Here is a 17,428-nt window from a genome sequence, read left to right as displayed (position 1 = left end):
CCGACAACTATTCCGACATGGATATTCACCTAAGCTCCGAAGGCAGTGTAACCGGAATGGATCAGCCAATCAGCCATCATCAATTCTGAACGAATTGGGTATGAGTTCGTAGTCGACTGAATCAATGGAGACGAGAAGAAGGTGATCTTTTCCATCAACCAAATTTCCCTCTTGGCAAAGAACCTGAAGCACTTAACGGCGAACCAGTCCGAAACACCATTTTCTCTCTCATTTCCAGAGTATCTCGCTACGACTATATCACAACTCAGATTCTAAACCTTATTCATTCGCTCGTTCCTACCGACAATCATTATGAAATAATATAATAAGTCAACAATCTTCGCGCCCGAGTTGTAGTCTTGGAAAATATGGTGCAAAACGTACCAGCTTCAGCAACATCACCAGCACCAACAGTACCACTAACAACCTAAGTTTCAACATCACACGCCTCAACATCTCATTCTGTACCTCGAGTATAATTATCGTTCTACGAATCGTTCTACATCATTTATCTTAGTTCGACATGGCGATTATGTAATCTTTAATATTTTAGAGATTATATACCCTTGTTCTAAAATGAGATTAATATTATATTAACTCATTAAATCCATGATTACATCTGAAGAAAATATATATGTATATATATTTTCATAAGGATTGTAATTAAAAATTCTTTTGTACAAACTGTTAATGGTGAAAATATTTTAACGGGTAGGTAATACCCGAGGAATATTTAAATTTCACATTAATAAGTTACACGGTATATTCTTCAAATCTGATTCAATATTCATTTACTATCCTACTTACATCTACAAAAATACGAATCCGTTCACCAAAGAATAACCATTTTCATTCAATTTTATATTTAGATTTTGACCTATCAGAATCCAACAAGTGGCATAATGAAGAAAACATTGGACAAAATAAAATTTGTTAGAAACAAACAAATTAACTATGAAAAAAAAAATTTGTTAAGAATCCACGCTAACTGTTCGTAGCTAACTGCTCCTAGCTAACTGATTACATTTTATTTATCGCAATTTAATTATCGCAATTTATATTCTTGCAATTTTATTTATCCTCATTTAATTTCTGTTATTTACTTTACGCACTTTATTTATCGTCATTTAATTTCTGTTATTTATTTTACGCACTTTAAATATCGGGACACGTATACAAGGTTTTGACATATCATATCAATGCATCTATATATATTATTTGGAATAACCATAGACACTCTATATGCAGTAATGCTGGAGTTAGCTATACAGGGTTGAGGTTGATTCTACAATAATATATATAGTTTGAGTTGTGATCGAGTCTGAGACATGTACACGGGTCACGATACGTATTAATTAATTCGAATGTTATATATTAAACTATATATGAATTATTGAATTGCTAACTGTGGACTATCAACTGAGGACTACCAACTTTGGACAATTAAAATGAATTAAAATATTGATTATAAAATATGAAACTAAACAATTCTTCAAGTTTGTCACTTGATTTCATCATAAACCTCATTTGTATCTTGGTGATTACAATCTGCATTCAAACCTTTCATGATTCTTGAAAACACCTCAATCTAGAGGACTATCCAACCACACGTTATCTACAAAAGGAAGAACTCGTGCATATAGTTATGCACCCAAAAAACTTTCGAAACCTGACTAAACGTCTAAACACGTATCTGTGCTAATTCCTTTAGTGTTATTATTACCCAAAATAACTTTGCAGTTCTCTTTCAAAATAGCCAATTTTGTCACAGCTCCAGTAAGACAACTTCGACTTTTCATTCAAAATAACCTTATTATAACCTTAATATATATGCATGCTCTTTTATTGTTACCGGGAAACCTTTCATATTCTACCATAGTACCATCAGCGTTTAATCATCTAAAAACACAATTCTCCTGAAAACACCTCGAATTGATAACCGACAATTCAGATATGGCTGCATTAAATGTAGACGAAATGTAGTGACCCGAACTTTTTCATGTTTATATATATTAATTGAGATTGATATTTACATGATTAAATGTTTCCAACATGTTAAGCAATCAAACTTGTTAAGACTTGATTAATTGAAATATGTTTCATATAGACAATTGACCACCCAAGTTGACCGGTGATTCACGAACGTTAAAACTTGTAAAAACTATATGATGACATATATATGGATATATATAGTTAACATGATACTATGATAAGTAAACATATCATTAAGTATATTAACAATGAACTACATATGTAAAAACAAGACTACTAACTTAATGATTTTTAAACGAGACATATATGTAACGATTATCGTTGTAAAGACATTTAATGTATACATATCATATTAAGAGATATTCATACATGATAATATCATGATAATATAATAATTTAAAATCTCATTTGATATTATAAACATTGGGTTAACAACATTTAACAAGATCGTTAACCTAAAGGTTTCAAAACAACACTTACATGTAACGACTAACGATGACTTAACGACTCAGTTAAAATGTATATACATGTAGTGTTTTAATATGTATTTATACACTTTTGAAAGACTTCAATACACTTATCAAAATACTTCTACTTAACAAAAATACTTACAATTACATCCTCGTTCAGTTTCATCAACAATTCTACTCGTATGCACCCGTATTCGTACTCGTACAATACACAGCTTTTAGATGTATGTACTATTGGTATATACACTCCAATGATCAGCTCTTAGCAGCCCATGTGAGTCACCTAACACATGTGGGAACCATCATTTGGCAACTAGCATGAAATATCTCATAAAATTACAAAAATATGAGTAATCATTCATGACTTATTTACATGAAAACAAAATTACATATCCTTTATATCTAATCCATACACCAACGACCAAAAACACCTACAAACACTTTCATTCTTCAATTTTCTTCATCTAATTGATCTCTCTCAAGTTCTATCTTCAAGTTCTAAGTGTTCTTCATATATTCTACAAGTTCTAGTTACATAAAATCAAGAATACTTTCAAGTTTGCTAGCTCACTTCCAATCTTGTAAGGTGATCATCCAACCTCAAGAAATCTTTGTTTCTTACAGTAGGTTATCATTCTAATACAAGGTAATAATCATATTCAAACTTTGGTTCAACTTCTATAACTATAACAATCTTATTTCAAGTGATGATCTTACTTGAACTTGTTTTCGTGTCATGATTCTGCTTCAAGAACTTCGAGCCATCCAAGGATCCGTTGAAGCTAGATCCATTTTTCTCTTTTCCAGTAGGTTTATCCAAGGAACTTAAGGTAGTAATGATGTTCATAACATCATTCGATTCATACATATAAAGCTATCTTATTCGAAGGTTTAAACTTGTAATCACTAGAACATAGTTTAGTTAATTCTAAACTTGTTCGCAAACAAAAGTTAATCCTTCTAACTTGACTTTTAAAATCAACTAAACACATGTTCTATATCTATATGATATGCTAACTTAATGATTTAAAACCTGAAAACACGAAAAACACCGTAAAACCAGATTTACGCCGTCGTAGTAACACCGCGGGCTGTTTTGGGTTAGTTAATTAAAAACTATGATAAACTTTGATTTAAAAGTTGTTATTCTGAGAAAATGATTTTTATTATGAACATGAAACTATATCCAAAAATTATGGTTAAACTCAAAGTAGAAGTATGTTTTCTAAAATGGTCATCTAGACGTCGTTCTTTCGACTGAAATAACTACCTTTACAAAAACGACTTGTAACTTATTTTTCCGACTATAAACCTATACTTTTTCTGTTTAGATTCATAAAATAGAGTTCAATATGAAACCATAGCAATTTGATTCACTCAAAACGGATTTAAAATGAAGAAGTTATGGGTAAAACAAGATTGGATAATTTTTCTCATTTTAGCTACGTGAAAATTTGTAAAAAAATCTATTCCAACCATAACTTAATCAACTTGTATTGTATATTATGTAATCTTGAGATACCATAGACACGTATACAATGTTTCGACCTATCATGTCGACACATCTATATATATTTCGGAACAACCATAGACACTCTATATGTGAATGTTGGAGTTAGCTATACAGGGTTGAGGTTGATTCCAAAATATATATAGTTTGAGTTGTGATCAATACTGAGATACGTATACACTGGGTCGTGGATTGATTCAAGATAATATTTATCGATTTATTTCTGTACATCTAACTGTGGACAACTAGTTGTAGGTTACTAACGAGGACAGCTGGCTTAATAAACTTAAAACATCAAAATATATTAAAAGTGTTGTAAATATATTTTGAACATACTTTGATATATATGTATATATTGTTATAGGTTCATGAATCAATCAGTGGCCAAGTCTTACTTCCCGACGAAGTAAAAATCTGTGAAAGTGAGTTATAGTCCCACTTTTAAAATCTAATATTTTTGGGATGAGAATACATGCAGGTTTTATAAATGATTTACAAAATAGACACAAGTACGTGAAACTACATTCTATGGTTGAATTATCGAAATCGAATATGCCCCTTTTTATTAAGTCTGGTAATCTAAGAATTAGGGAACAGACACCCTAATTGACGTGAATCCTAAAGATAGATCTATTGGGCCTAACAAACCCCATCCAAAGTACCGGATGCTTTAGTACTTCGAAATTTATATCATGTCCGAAGGAGGATCCCGGAATGATGGGGATATTCTTATATATGCATCTTGTTAATGTCGGTTACCAGGTGTTCACCATATGAATGATTTTTATCTCTATGTATGGGATGTGTATTGAAATATGAAATCTTGTGGTCTATTATTATGATTTGATATATATAGGTTAAACCTATAACTCACCAACATTTTTGTTGACGTTTTAAGCATATTTATTCTCAGGTGATTATTAAGAGCTTCCGCTATCGCATACTTAAATAAGGACGAGATTTGGAGTCCATGCTTGTATGATATTGTGTAAAAACTGCATTCAAGAAACTTATTTTGTTGTAACATATTTGTATTGTAAACCATTATGTAATGGTCGTATGTAAACAGGATATTTTAGATTATCATTATTTGATAATCTACGTAAAGCTTTTTAAACCTTTATTGATGAAATAAAGGTTATGGTTTGTTTTAAAAATGAATGCAGTCTTTGAAAAACGTCTCATATAGAGGTCAAAACCTCGCAACGAAATCAATTAATATGGAACGTTTTTAATCAATAAGAACGGGACATTTCAGTTGGTATCCGAGCATTGGTCTTAGAGAACCAGAATTTTACATTAGTGTGTCGTATCGAGTTTGTTAGGATGCATTAGTGAGTCTGGACTTTGACCGTGTTTACTTGAAAAATGATTGCTTAACAAATTTTGTTGGAAACTATATATTTTTAACATGTGAATATTATGTGATATATTAATCTCTTAACGCGTTTGATATTATGTGATAGATGTCTACCTCTAGAACAAGTCCCATTGACTCACCTAATAATAATGAAGAGTCAAATGTAAATTGGAATGATTCGTGGACTGATTCACAAGTTCCCGAAGAGGAACCGGAAGAAGAGTCGGAACCGGAAGAAGAATCGGAACCAGAAGAAGAATCGGAACCAGATGAAGAAATAGAACCGGTGGGGGAAATAATAAAACGGTTAAGTAAAAGAAAATCCTCAACCAACCGACCAAGGTTAATTATGGTCAATGGTGTTTCCGCCAAGGAAGCAAAATATTGAGAGGATTACCAATTCTCCGATGAATCGGATTCCGACGAGAATTCCGATGATGTTATAGAAATTACCCCAACTGAATTTAAAAAGGCAAAAGAAAATAATAAGGGAAAGGGCATAAAAATAGAGAAATCTAATTCCAACCCCGATGAACTTTATATGTATCGTCAACCCCCGAAGTCCTTAAGTTGTAACAATGACCCGGGAACCTCTAAACCACCAGGTTTTTCTAAACCAATGTGGAAAACGACGGCTCGTATTAGGGGAACATCATATGTCCCTAGAAACTTGGCAAAACGAACCAAAACCGAAGAAGAAGAAACAAGCGAGTCGGAATAAGATAGTTGTATTCGTGTGGTGTAATATATGTAATATAGTGTGCTTATGCTTTATGATATATGTAAAAATTGCTTGTATTAATAAGTATTTCTTTTTATGAATCTAACTCTTGTCTATTTTACAGTATAAAAACACAAAATGGATAGACAACCCAATATTTTAAGAGACCTACCCGGAGACATGATTGATGAAATCTTGTCTAGAGTCGGTCAGAATTCTTCGGCATAACTATTTAAGGCGAGATCAGTTTGTAAGACATTCGAAGAACGTTCCAAGAATGCCTTGGTTTATAAAAGGCTTTCGTTCGAAAGATGGGGGATATCACATTGGGAAATCCATAAGTTACGATGTGTTTACTTTGACACATATATTGCGGGGAACCCAAATGCTATTTTACGCAATGGGTTAAGAAATTATTTTGACTCAATATATCCGAATATTGGACTTCGTGATTTAGAAAAAGCGGCTAACATGCAACATAAAGAAGCATGTTATGCTTACGGATTAGTAATGTTCGCTTCTCACCAAAGTGAGAACAAGAACATCGGGCTACAACTATTAAACAAAACGTTCCCACAAGTGACGGAGTCGGTAATTGGGGTAAGAAATGAGGTTTTTAGATTGTTACGGGACTGTTGGACATTACGTAACCCTCATCCCTTTGACGATGTTACAACACGCTGTCTTATCAACGGCCATAACGGTTATGTTCTACAAGACCAAGGATGGGAAGTAATCCTAGTAAAACCAGAATGCATGACTTGTTTCTGGACGTATGAATTATGTGTCTTTATTGCCTTTGCTGAACGACTTGTGTACTAGCTAGAATTATCTTCACAACCATCTTGTATCAAATTTATTGTGTGCTATATTTCATGCTATATGTAAAATAAGCGGTATTGTAAGTTTGTAAAATATTGTGTAAAAGTTTGAACGCGAAATATTATTATAATCAGTTTTTCATATAGAATTGTAGTAGTTGAATTGTATATTAGCTACTAAGTATGAACTTAACGGGTAGGTACTACCCGAATTTAAACTTATAAAACGCTAATATGAAGAAAAAGCTTTTATAAATGAGTTCATATTATGCTACGAAATACTATTAACTACTCTTAATATTCTGTATGATTAACTTGTTCCATTTGACTATTTTGAAGGAAATGGCACCGACTACTCGACACACCGTGAATATGAATGAAGAGGAATTCCGTACTTTTCTAGCTTCAAACATAGCCGCAGTACAGGCTGCGCTACATACCAACAATAACCTTGGATCTAGCAGTGCAGGAAATCGTGTAGGATGCACCTACAAAGAATTCACTGCCTGCAAACCTTTGGAATTTGATGGAACCGAAGGACCGATCGGATTGAAACGGTGGACCGAGAAGGTCGAATCGGTGTTTGCCATAAGTAAGTGTACTGAAGAGGACAAAGTGAAGTACGCTACGCATACCTTCACAGGTTCTGCGTTAACATGGTGGAATACCTATCTAGAGCAAGTGGGATAAGACGATGCGTACGCACTACCGTGGTCAGCATTCAAGCACTTGATGAACGAGAAGTACCATCCCAGAACCGAGGTCAATAAGCTCAAGACAGAACTTAGAGGGTTACGAACCCAAGGATTTGATATTACCACGTACGAAAGACGATTCACAGAATTGTGCCTATTGTGTCCGGGAGCATTCGAAGATGAGGAAGAGAAGATCGACGCGTTTGTGAAAGGATTACCGGAAAGAATCCAAGAAGATATAAGTTCACACGAGCCCGCCTCCATACAACAGGCATGTAGAATGGCTCACAAACTAGTGAACCAGATTGAAGAAAGAATTAAAGAACAGACTGCTGAAGAGGCCAATGTGAAGCAAGTCAAAAGAAAGTGGGAGGAAAACGGTGATAAGAATCACCAATACAACAACAACAACAATTACAACAATAATCGCAACAATTATCCCAACAATCGCAACATCAATCGCAACTACAACAAACGGCCCAACAACAACAACAACAACAACAACAACAACAATAACAACAACAACAACAACAACAACAACAACAACAACAACAACTACAACAATCATCCCAACAACAATAATAACCGCAACAACAACAACAATCAGAAGCAGCTATGCCAAAGGTGTGAAAAGTATCACTCGGGGTTCTGCACCAAATTTTGCAACAAGTGTAAAAGAAATGGTCATAGCGCGGCGAAGTGTGAGGTCTACGGACCAGGGGTTAATAGAACGAAAGGAACAAATGGTGTCGGAACGAGTAATGGCGGAGCAAGTAATGTCGGAGCAAGTTATGCCAATGTAGTTTGTTATAAATGTGGAAAACCGGGCCACATTATTAGAAATTTCCCGAACCAGGAGAACACGAATGGACAAGGCCGCGGAAGAGTTTTCAATTTTAATGCGGCAGAGGCACAGGAAGACCCGGAGCTTGTTACGGGTACGTTTCTTATTGACAATAAATCTGCTTACGTTTTATTTGATTCGGGTGCGGATAGAAGCTATATGAGTAGAGATTTTTGTGCTAAATTAAGTTGTCCATTGACGCCTTTGGATAGTAAATTTTTACTCGAATTAGCAAATGGTAAATTAATTTCAGCAGATAATATATGTCGGAATCGAGAAATTAAACTGGTTAGCGAAACATTTAAGATTGATTTGATACCAGTAGAGTTAGGGAGTTTTGATGTGATAATCGGTATGGACTGGTTGAAAGAAGTGAAAGCAGAGATCGTTTGTTACAAAAATGCAATTCACATTATACGAGAAAAAGGAAAACCCTTAATGGTGTACGGAGAAAAGGGCAACACGAAGCTACATCTTATTAGTAATTTGAAGGCACAAAAACTAATAAGAAAAGGTTGCTATGCTGTTCTAGCACACGTCGAGAAAGTACAAACTGAAGAAAAGAGCATCAATGATGTTCCCATTGCAAAAGAATTTCCCGATGTATTTCCGAAAGAATTACCGGGATTACCCCCACATCGATCCATTGAGTTTCAAATAGATCTTGTACCAGGAGCTGCACCAATAGCTCATGCTCCTTACAGACTCGCACCCAGTGAGATGAAAGAACTGCAAAGCCAATTACAAGAACTTTTAGAGCGTGGTTTCATTCGACCAAGCACATCACCATGGGGAGCTCCTGTTTTGTTTGTCAAGAAGAAAGATGGTACATTCAGGTTGTGTATCGACTACCGAGAGTTGAACAAACTTACCATCAAGAACCGCTACCCACTACCGAGAATCGATGACTTATTTGATCAACTACAAGGCTCGTCTGTTTATTCAAAGATTGACTTACGTTCCGGGTATCATCAAATGCGGGTGAAAGAAGATGATATTCCAAAGACTGCTTTCAGAACACGTTACGGTCATTACGAGTTTATGGTCATGCCGTTTGGTTTAACTAATGCACCAGCTGTGTTCATGGACCTTATGAACCGAGTGTGTGGACCATACCTTGACAAGTTTGTCATTGTTTTCATTGATGACATACTTATTTACTCAAAGAATGACCAAGAACACGGTGAACATTTGAGAAAGGTGTTAGAAGTATTGAGGAAGGAAGAATTGTACGTTAAGTTTTAAATCCCTTGAATTCCGAAATTCAACCAAGACAACGTCAAAAGTTAAGACGCACCTTATTTTCTAAATTCCACCATGACTACGTCAAAAGTTAAGACGAATATGTATTTCATTCATTTCACTATTTTGTGATAGCTTCACTCGTACTTTTCAAGTAATCGAATTATCTTTGTAATGACCCGGAAATTTCCGACCAAATTTAAACTCTAATCTCAATATGTTTCCGACACGATAAGCAAAAACCTTAATATTGAGTTTAGAAAATTTGAAATCTATATTCGGATAAGCAGTTACCCATTGACTATGCCGACGATTCACGAACCTATGATTGTAAACAGAATTGAAGATATGAATAATTATATATATAAATAATTATAAATTAATGTATACATATTATATATGTAATTTATGTATAAAATTATTATATGTAGATTTTAGATATTTTAGGTAAACATTTATAATATCCATTTTATTTATTATTCAGTTAAAAATAATAATTATTATTATTATTATTATTATTAATATAATTATTAATTATTAAAATTAAAATAATATATATTGGAGACAGATGTCACGCGTTATATGTACTGCATAATCAGATATTTTTTTTATTTGCTTTTCTTCCTACTTTCTGTACAACTCGTGATTCTTGGTCCCTTATATCTTCTATAAATTTGGATTGCAAGGTAATTTCTCTACTAGTGGATAAATCAAACTGAGAACTAATAAACAAAAACAGATTCATAGTTTCTTTTCATTTTTTTTTTACAACTCAAAACATCCAACAAAAACCACTCTTCACTCACCACCTCTCTTCCATATTTTTTTCCTCTTTCTTGTTCGTGAACCTCAAAACTACCCAAACCACCTTGCTACCTTCATCCAAATCGCCACCTTAAGATCACCATCTCTACCATCAATCTTCCTGTTTCATTCTTTCCTTATCGAACTCCAAAACCATGATCAACCTCAATACCAAAACCATCCTTCACACCCTACGGTGACCATCACGAAACCACCACCTATATAACCACAACAACATCAACTTGATTACTACAATCTGCTACTCGTTTCAAACTAAAAGAACACCACCTAAACCCTCACCACCATGAAGAGCCACATTAACATCATCTCTTCGTGAACCCACCCACTTCAAACACCAAGGAACCACCCTCTTCAACCCATCACCGGGATAATCATTCAACAACCAACAACTTTTAACTCGATAACCCATATTATTCTTCTTGTTTCATTAAAACCCGCTGTTAAAACCATCGCAGATTACTTGCTGTAACTACAGCTATTATTTCCTGATGCAATAAAACCGAAGCCATAAACTCGCTATTTCTATATTACCTGATCAGTCTTTGCTACCACTACAAATTATTCAATACTAAAGTTCTAATTGCTACTGCACCTGCTCGAGTTAAACACCACCGCCACTTTAATATATTTCTACAACAACCTGTCGCCACCATCCATCATCTACAATCACCTTGCAAACAAACCAAACACCACCGCCTTCTAACCACTCTAACACCATTTATGGCTCCTATTATTTCTGTTTCGGTTGTAATCTCAACCCAAACACCATATCCGTTTATCTCTATTTCTGTTTCAATTATTTCTGCTTATACCGGATCACAACCCAATCACTGTTCCTGTTTCTATTATTTCGGTTACTGATCTGCAAAAACAATGAAGAAGAGAAAAAAAATTAATGAATAAAATGATGAAGAGGATGCGATGATAATAGTAATGGATACCTGCAAAAAAAAAAAATTTTTTCTTTTCCTTTGTTGTTGTCGCAGCTGTCAAAGAAAAAGGAACCGAACCCTATGATGTTGTCTGCGTTTTTTTTTTTTTTTATTTATGTTCCTGCAAGTTGGAATCCAATGTTATCGAGTCAAAAGAAAACCCACATAAATTACGTTGGACCGAAGGATACTATGATTTATTGGGCTGTGATGTTTTATTAATGGACTGTGAGTATTGGGCCGAGACCCATCTTATGTTCTCTGTTGGACCAAATTAAATGTGGGCCGAAACAAATTAATATATAATTACGGGAAGTGCATTAATCAGAAATGAAAGAATGGAGGGATGGTTAGGGTGTTGTCTTTGTTATCGAGAAGTCATGGGTTCGAGTCCCATCGTGAGCATTTCTTTTTAGGAAGCTTATTAAAGGGTATAACCATTTTCTCATTTATCTATTATTATTATTAAAATTATTATTATTATTGTTGTTAATATTATTATTATTACTAGTATTATTATCATTAGTAAGTATTATTATTGAAATTATTATTTTCATTATCATTATTAATAAGTATATTTTTTTTCTAAAAAAAAAAATAATATATCATTTTCGTTTACTTAAAAGAAAAAAAAAATTATTTTATCATTATCATTAAAGATATCATTTTTTTTTATTTAAAATTTATTAATATCATTTATACCACTAGTAATATTATTATTATTAGGATAAAAGTTAGTTATATAAAAATATACATAACAAAACTATATTATAATAATTATCTATAAAAATAAATATAGTTTATTTATTAATAAAACATACAAGTTAATAAAATAATAATTAATAATAATATTTAAATTTGTTCGATTACAATTATATGTGTTAATATATATATAAATGATATAGGTTCATGAATCCGAGGCCAACCTTATACGTGTTCAATGATGTTATATGTATTTTTACTACAAAATACAGTACTGTGAGTATATAGATCCCTTTTAAACTCTAAATATTTTTGGGCTGAGAATACATGCGCTGTTTTTATAAATGATTTACGTTATGGACACAAGTGATCGAAAATAAATTCTACGTTGAGTTGTACCATGGCATATCTCTTTATACTTGGTAACTGCTAATTACGTGAGGAGCGTAAACGCGAATCCTGTTGATAGATCTATCGGGCTGACATCCCCAACCGGGCTGGACGACCAGCATTTAACGGTTGCACAGTACTTCGTTCTCGTTACTACACTTTGGTACGGTGTAGGGTTTATTTAAGAGTATGCTGCTGTGACTTTTAGTTAAGTATGGTTACCAAGTGCTCAACGTCTTTTCTATACACGAGGAGTGTATTATGTATAAACTTAAAATCTTGTGGTCCATTATATATCTCACCAACTTTATGTTGACATTTTAAAGCATGTTATTCTCAGGTACGAATTAAGTCTTCCGCTGTGCATTTGCTCGTGTTAAGAACATTACTTGGAGTCGATCATCGCAATGGAACCAGATATTGTTGATTTCGTCCAGGGGGATAAGGACGGGTCATCACAGATGGTATCAGAGCGTTGGTCTTAGCGAACCAGGTCTTGCATTAGTGTGTCTGACTAGTATTTGTTAGGATACATTAATGAGTCTGGACTTTGACCGTGTCTACATATCAAAAAGTTTTGCTTATCATTTCTAGTCGGAAACCATCTGCTTATCACCCTTAGGGAATTGCCTGCTTATCATTCATAAGTCTAGACACGTCTTATTGCATTTACTGCATCGATAGTGTATAGACAAAATTCATATCTTAGCGTATCTGATAATTCATATTTTAGCGCATCTATAGACTTGCCTGACAAATGCCGTAGGTTCCTCTGTAGTCTACGAAATCTTTAGTGATATATATAGATAATCTTTATAGTTGGAATATCATCCGATATCCGAAAATCATTTCACGTCGAATATCCATTCCATCCACCGAATTGCCCTATTGACGATAAACCTGAAGCATTTACCCGCGAACCTGTTCGAGAAACCATCTTCTCTCTCATTTCTAAAGTATCTCGTTACGATTATATACTATCCCATATTTCGAATCTTGTTCATTCGCTCGTTCCAACCACCAATCATTCCAGTGTACTAGCAGAAGTTAACGAACTTCGCACTCGCGTGACGGCTTTGGAGAACATGGTGCGAAGGTTGTAAACACCAGCAGCAGCACCAGCAGCATAATCAGGACCACCATCATCAACGTCGACAGTACCCTTATCACCCTCAATTACAACCGCTTCGTAAACCTCAACATCACAAACTATACCTCGGATATCAACCTCACCCGCCTCAATATTACCATCTGTACTCCTAGTATGAACTTCGTTCTACATATCGTTCTACATCGAATACCTTCGCTTTACGTATCGTTCTACCTCATATATCTTCATTCGGCATTGTGATTATGTAATTTCTAAAGTTTTAGAGATTATGTAATCTAGTATTAACGATAAATCAAGTGAGTTTAATATCTTATTGACTCATTAAATCTATGATTACATCTGAAGAAAATATATATGCAAGTATATTTTCATAAAGATTGTAATTAAAAATTTCTTCGTACAAACTATTAATGATGAAAATATTTTAACGGGTGGGTAGTACCCGAGGAATATTTAGAATTCGCATTAATAAGTTACACTGTACATTTTACGAATCTGATTCAACGATCATTTACTATCCTACTTACAACTACCGATATACGTATCCGTTCATCACCGAATAACCATTTCTATTCACATTTCATATTTGGATTTTGACTTATCAGAATCCAACAAGTGGCATAACGGAGAAAACATTGGACAAAAATAAAAAGTGTTAGAAACAAACGAATTAATTAATTGAAATTGAGATAGGATTACACGCTAACTGTTCCGGCTAACTGTTCCCAGCTAACTGATTAACATTTAATTTATCGCAATTTACATTCTCGCAATTTTAATTTCTACATTATACATACCGTCGGGACACATGTACAACAATACGTCGGATTTATTCTGAGACAACACGTTGTATAATGGGTCATGATATATATATTTATTTATTTTACGCATTTTAAATAACGGGACACGTATACAAGGTTTCGACTTATCATATTGACCCATCTATATATATATTTCGGAACAACCATAGACACTCTATATGTGAAGGTGGGAGTTGGCTATACAGGGTCGGAGTTGATTCCAAAATATATATATACTTTGAGTTGTGATCGACACTGAGACCGGTACACGGGTCACGATACGTATTAATTAATTCGAATATTATATATTTAATTTATATATGAAATTATTAAACCATTGGACAATCGGACTATTGGACTGCTAACTTTGGACGATTAAAATGAATTAAAATGTTGATTATAACATATGAAACTAAACAATTCTTCAAGTTTGCCACTTGAATCTATCTAAACCTCATTCGTATCTTGGCGATTACAATTCGTATTCACAACTTTTCACGATTCTTGAAAACGCCTCGATCAAGAAGTTGAACCAGTCGCACCTCGTCTACGGAAGAAAGATTCCTGCATATGGTTATGCACCTGAAAACTCTCGAAACTGAGTTAACACGTAGCAGTGTAAATTTTTTTAGTGTTATTATTACCCAAAATAACTTTACAATTACTTTCCAAATTAGCCACTTTTATCACAGCTCCACTTTGACTTCTCGGTAAAACTAGTCTTATTATCATCTCGATATAAATACGTTGTCCTTTCGCCGTCGATACTGGAGAACCTTTCACGACATCATGTACCAGCAGCTCGGCATCCCTTTGGCGTAATCCGCAAGTCGTATTTTCAAAATCTTGCAGAACTTCTCCAGCTATACTTATGATATTTATCTCTAAGAATTTCATACACCGAATGTGAATTTTCTGAAAAACGTCTTGAACTATGAAGTAGTTCTTGAAATGCTGACGAAACAGCATGTTGTATACGATCTTAATGACCAAAAGTTGATGATAAAATGAGGAAGTGTTAGGAACGCTCGATAGAAAATTTGGTACTGAAAACCGAATTGAGCAAACCGTGAAGGAGACTCTGAACAAATTTCAAGGACTAAACTTGTACTTAAAGAATCATGACGATTCTGTAGCAAACACCTTGCTTCTGAATCTAAACCCTTACGGGTCAATCTTCATCATCATCCTTCGACATTAGAAATTCCAAGATATTATCATATCTTTCATTATAAATATCCTCAATATTTCTGAAAATGTTTTCACAGCTATCCTTATCTGAAATCATTTATTCCTCCGTAATATCTGCGTTACAATATAAAAGAAACTGTGTTAGTTTCTAAGTTCTAAAACCTTCGAGTTTAAAATAAGAATGTTCTGAAGCAGTGTTGAGAACTGATGCATGAATTAGTATAATATAATGAAACTTGATCAACTTCATTATATTACAGTAAGTCATGTTGAGTTTCTAATGAAGCATGATGATTCTCAGTACCGTCATCATGTGCCATGTTACACGGCTCTTACATTCTATCTAATTTCTAAATATATCAAGAAAATATTTCTTGATGATTCGGTCTTTTCCAGAATATTCTGGTAATTTGATAAATCAAAATCGTGCCATTATCATTTATTTCTAGAACATTAGCTATGTTCATTCCGAATCTCATACCTACGAATTATGGACCATTACTCGCTTGACTTGAAGTAGGGAAGAGAAAACGAACGCACGAAGTTCCGAAAAATGATGGAAGATGTAAAACCTAACAACCACCCAGAAATTTCAACCGTGTATATCAATACGTATTGCAACGTAAAGACATGGGAGAATTAAAAACATTATAATTCCAAGGAAATAATAGAAGTAAATAGATTCTTCTGGCGGCAGATGAAAGAGAAGAATGAAAGATATGGAAGTTAAAAGTATAACAATAATCAGAACGGGATGAAGCATACTGATGAACGTTTTAAAGTATGGAGTAAGGGGGAAAGCGTAAGGGGGAAAGCGTAGAAGGTGTGAGCTATGGAAATAAAGAAACAAAGGAAGAGGATTTATAGTGAAATATTCGACAGAGCAAATCGAAAAAAGATTGGCGCATTAAATCGAAAAAGATCATAATTTCCTTATTCACCGAAGAATCGAATCTTTTAGATTTTCAAGATTTTCTTTTAAATCCCTTAAAATCTGGAAAATTCACTGTGACTACGTCAAAAGTTACATCTCTATCTCAATCTCTTGTGACAGCTTCACTCGTACGCTTCACATAATCGAATTATTTTACCACTATTACTAAATGGTGATAAAACTCTAGCTATCAATTCATATTCGTCATAAAAACATTTTATTGTTAGTCATGACGGTCTCCATCAAATTTCGAGGACGAAATTTCTTTAACGGGTGGGTACTGTAATGACCCGGAAATTTCCGACCAAATTTAAACTCTAATCTCAATATGTTTCCGACACGATAAGCAAAAACCTTAATATTGAGTTTAGAAAATTTGAAATCTATATTCGGATAAGCAGTTACCCATTGACTATGCCGACGATTCACGAACCTATGATTGTAAACAGAATTGAAGATATGAATAATTATATATATAAATAATTATAAATTAATGTATACATATTATATATGTAATTTATGTATAAAATTATTATATGTAGATTTTAGATATTTTAGGTAAACATTTATAATATCCATTTTATTTATTATTCAGTTAAAAATAATAATTATTATTATTAATGAAATTATTATTATTATTATTATTATTAATATAATTATTAATTATTAAAATTAAAATAATATATATTGGAGACAGATGTCACGCGTTATATGTACTGCATAATCAGATATTTTTTTTATTTGCTTTTCTTCCTACTTTCTGTACAACTCGTGATTCTTGGTCCCTTATATCTTCTATAAATTTGGATTGCAAGGTAATTTCTCTACTAGTGGATAAATCAAACTGAGAACTAATAAACAAAAACAGATTCATAGTTTCTTTTCATT

This window comes from Rutidosis leptorrhynchoides, chromosome 4 (assembly GCF_046630445.1).
Source record: "Rutidosis leptorrhynchoides isolate AG116_Rl617_1_P2 chromosome 4, CSIRO_AGI_Rlap_v1, whole genome shotgun sequence".
Classification (NCBI taxonomy): Eukaryota; Viridiplantae; Streptophyta; class Magnoliopsida; order Asterales; family Asteraceae; genus Rutidosis; species Rutidosis leptorrhynchoides.
The sequence above is the reverse complement of the archived record's forward strand: the minus strand, read 5'-3'. Positions refer to the sequence as shown.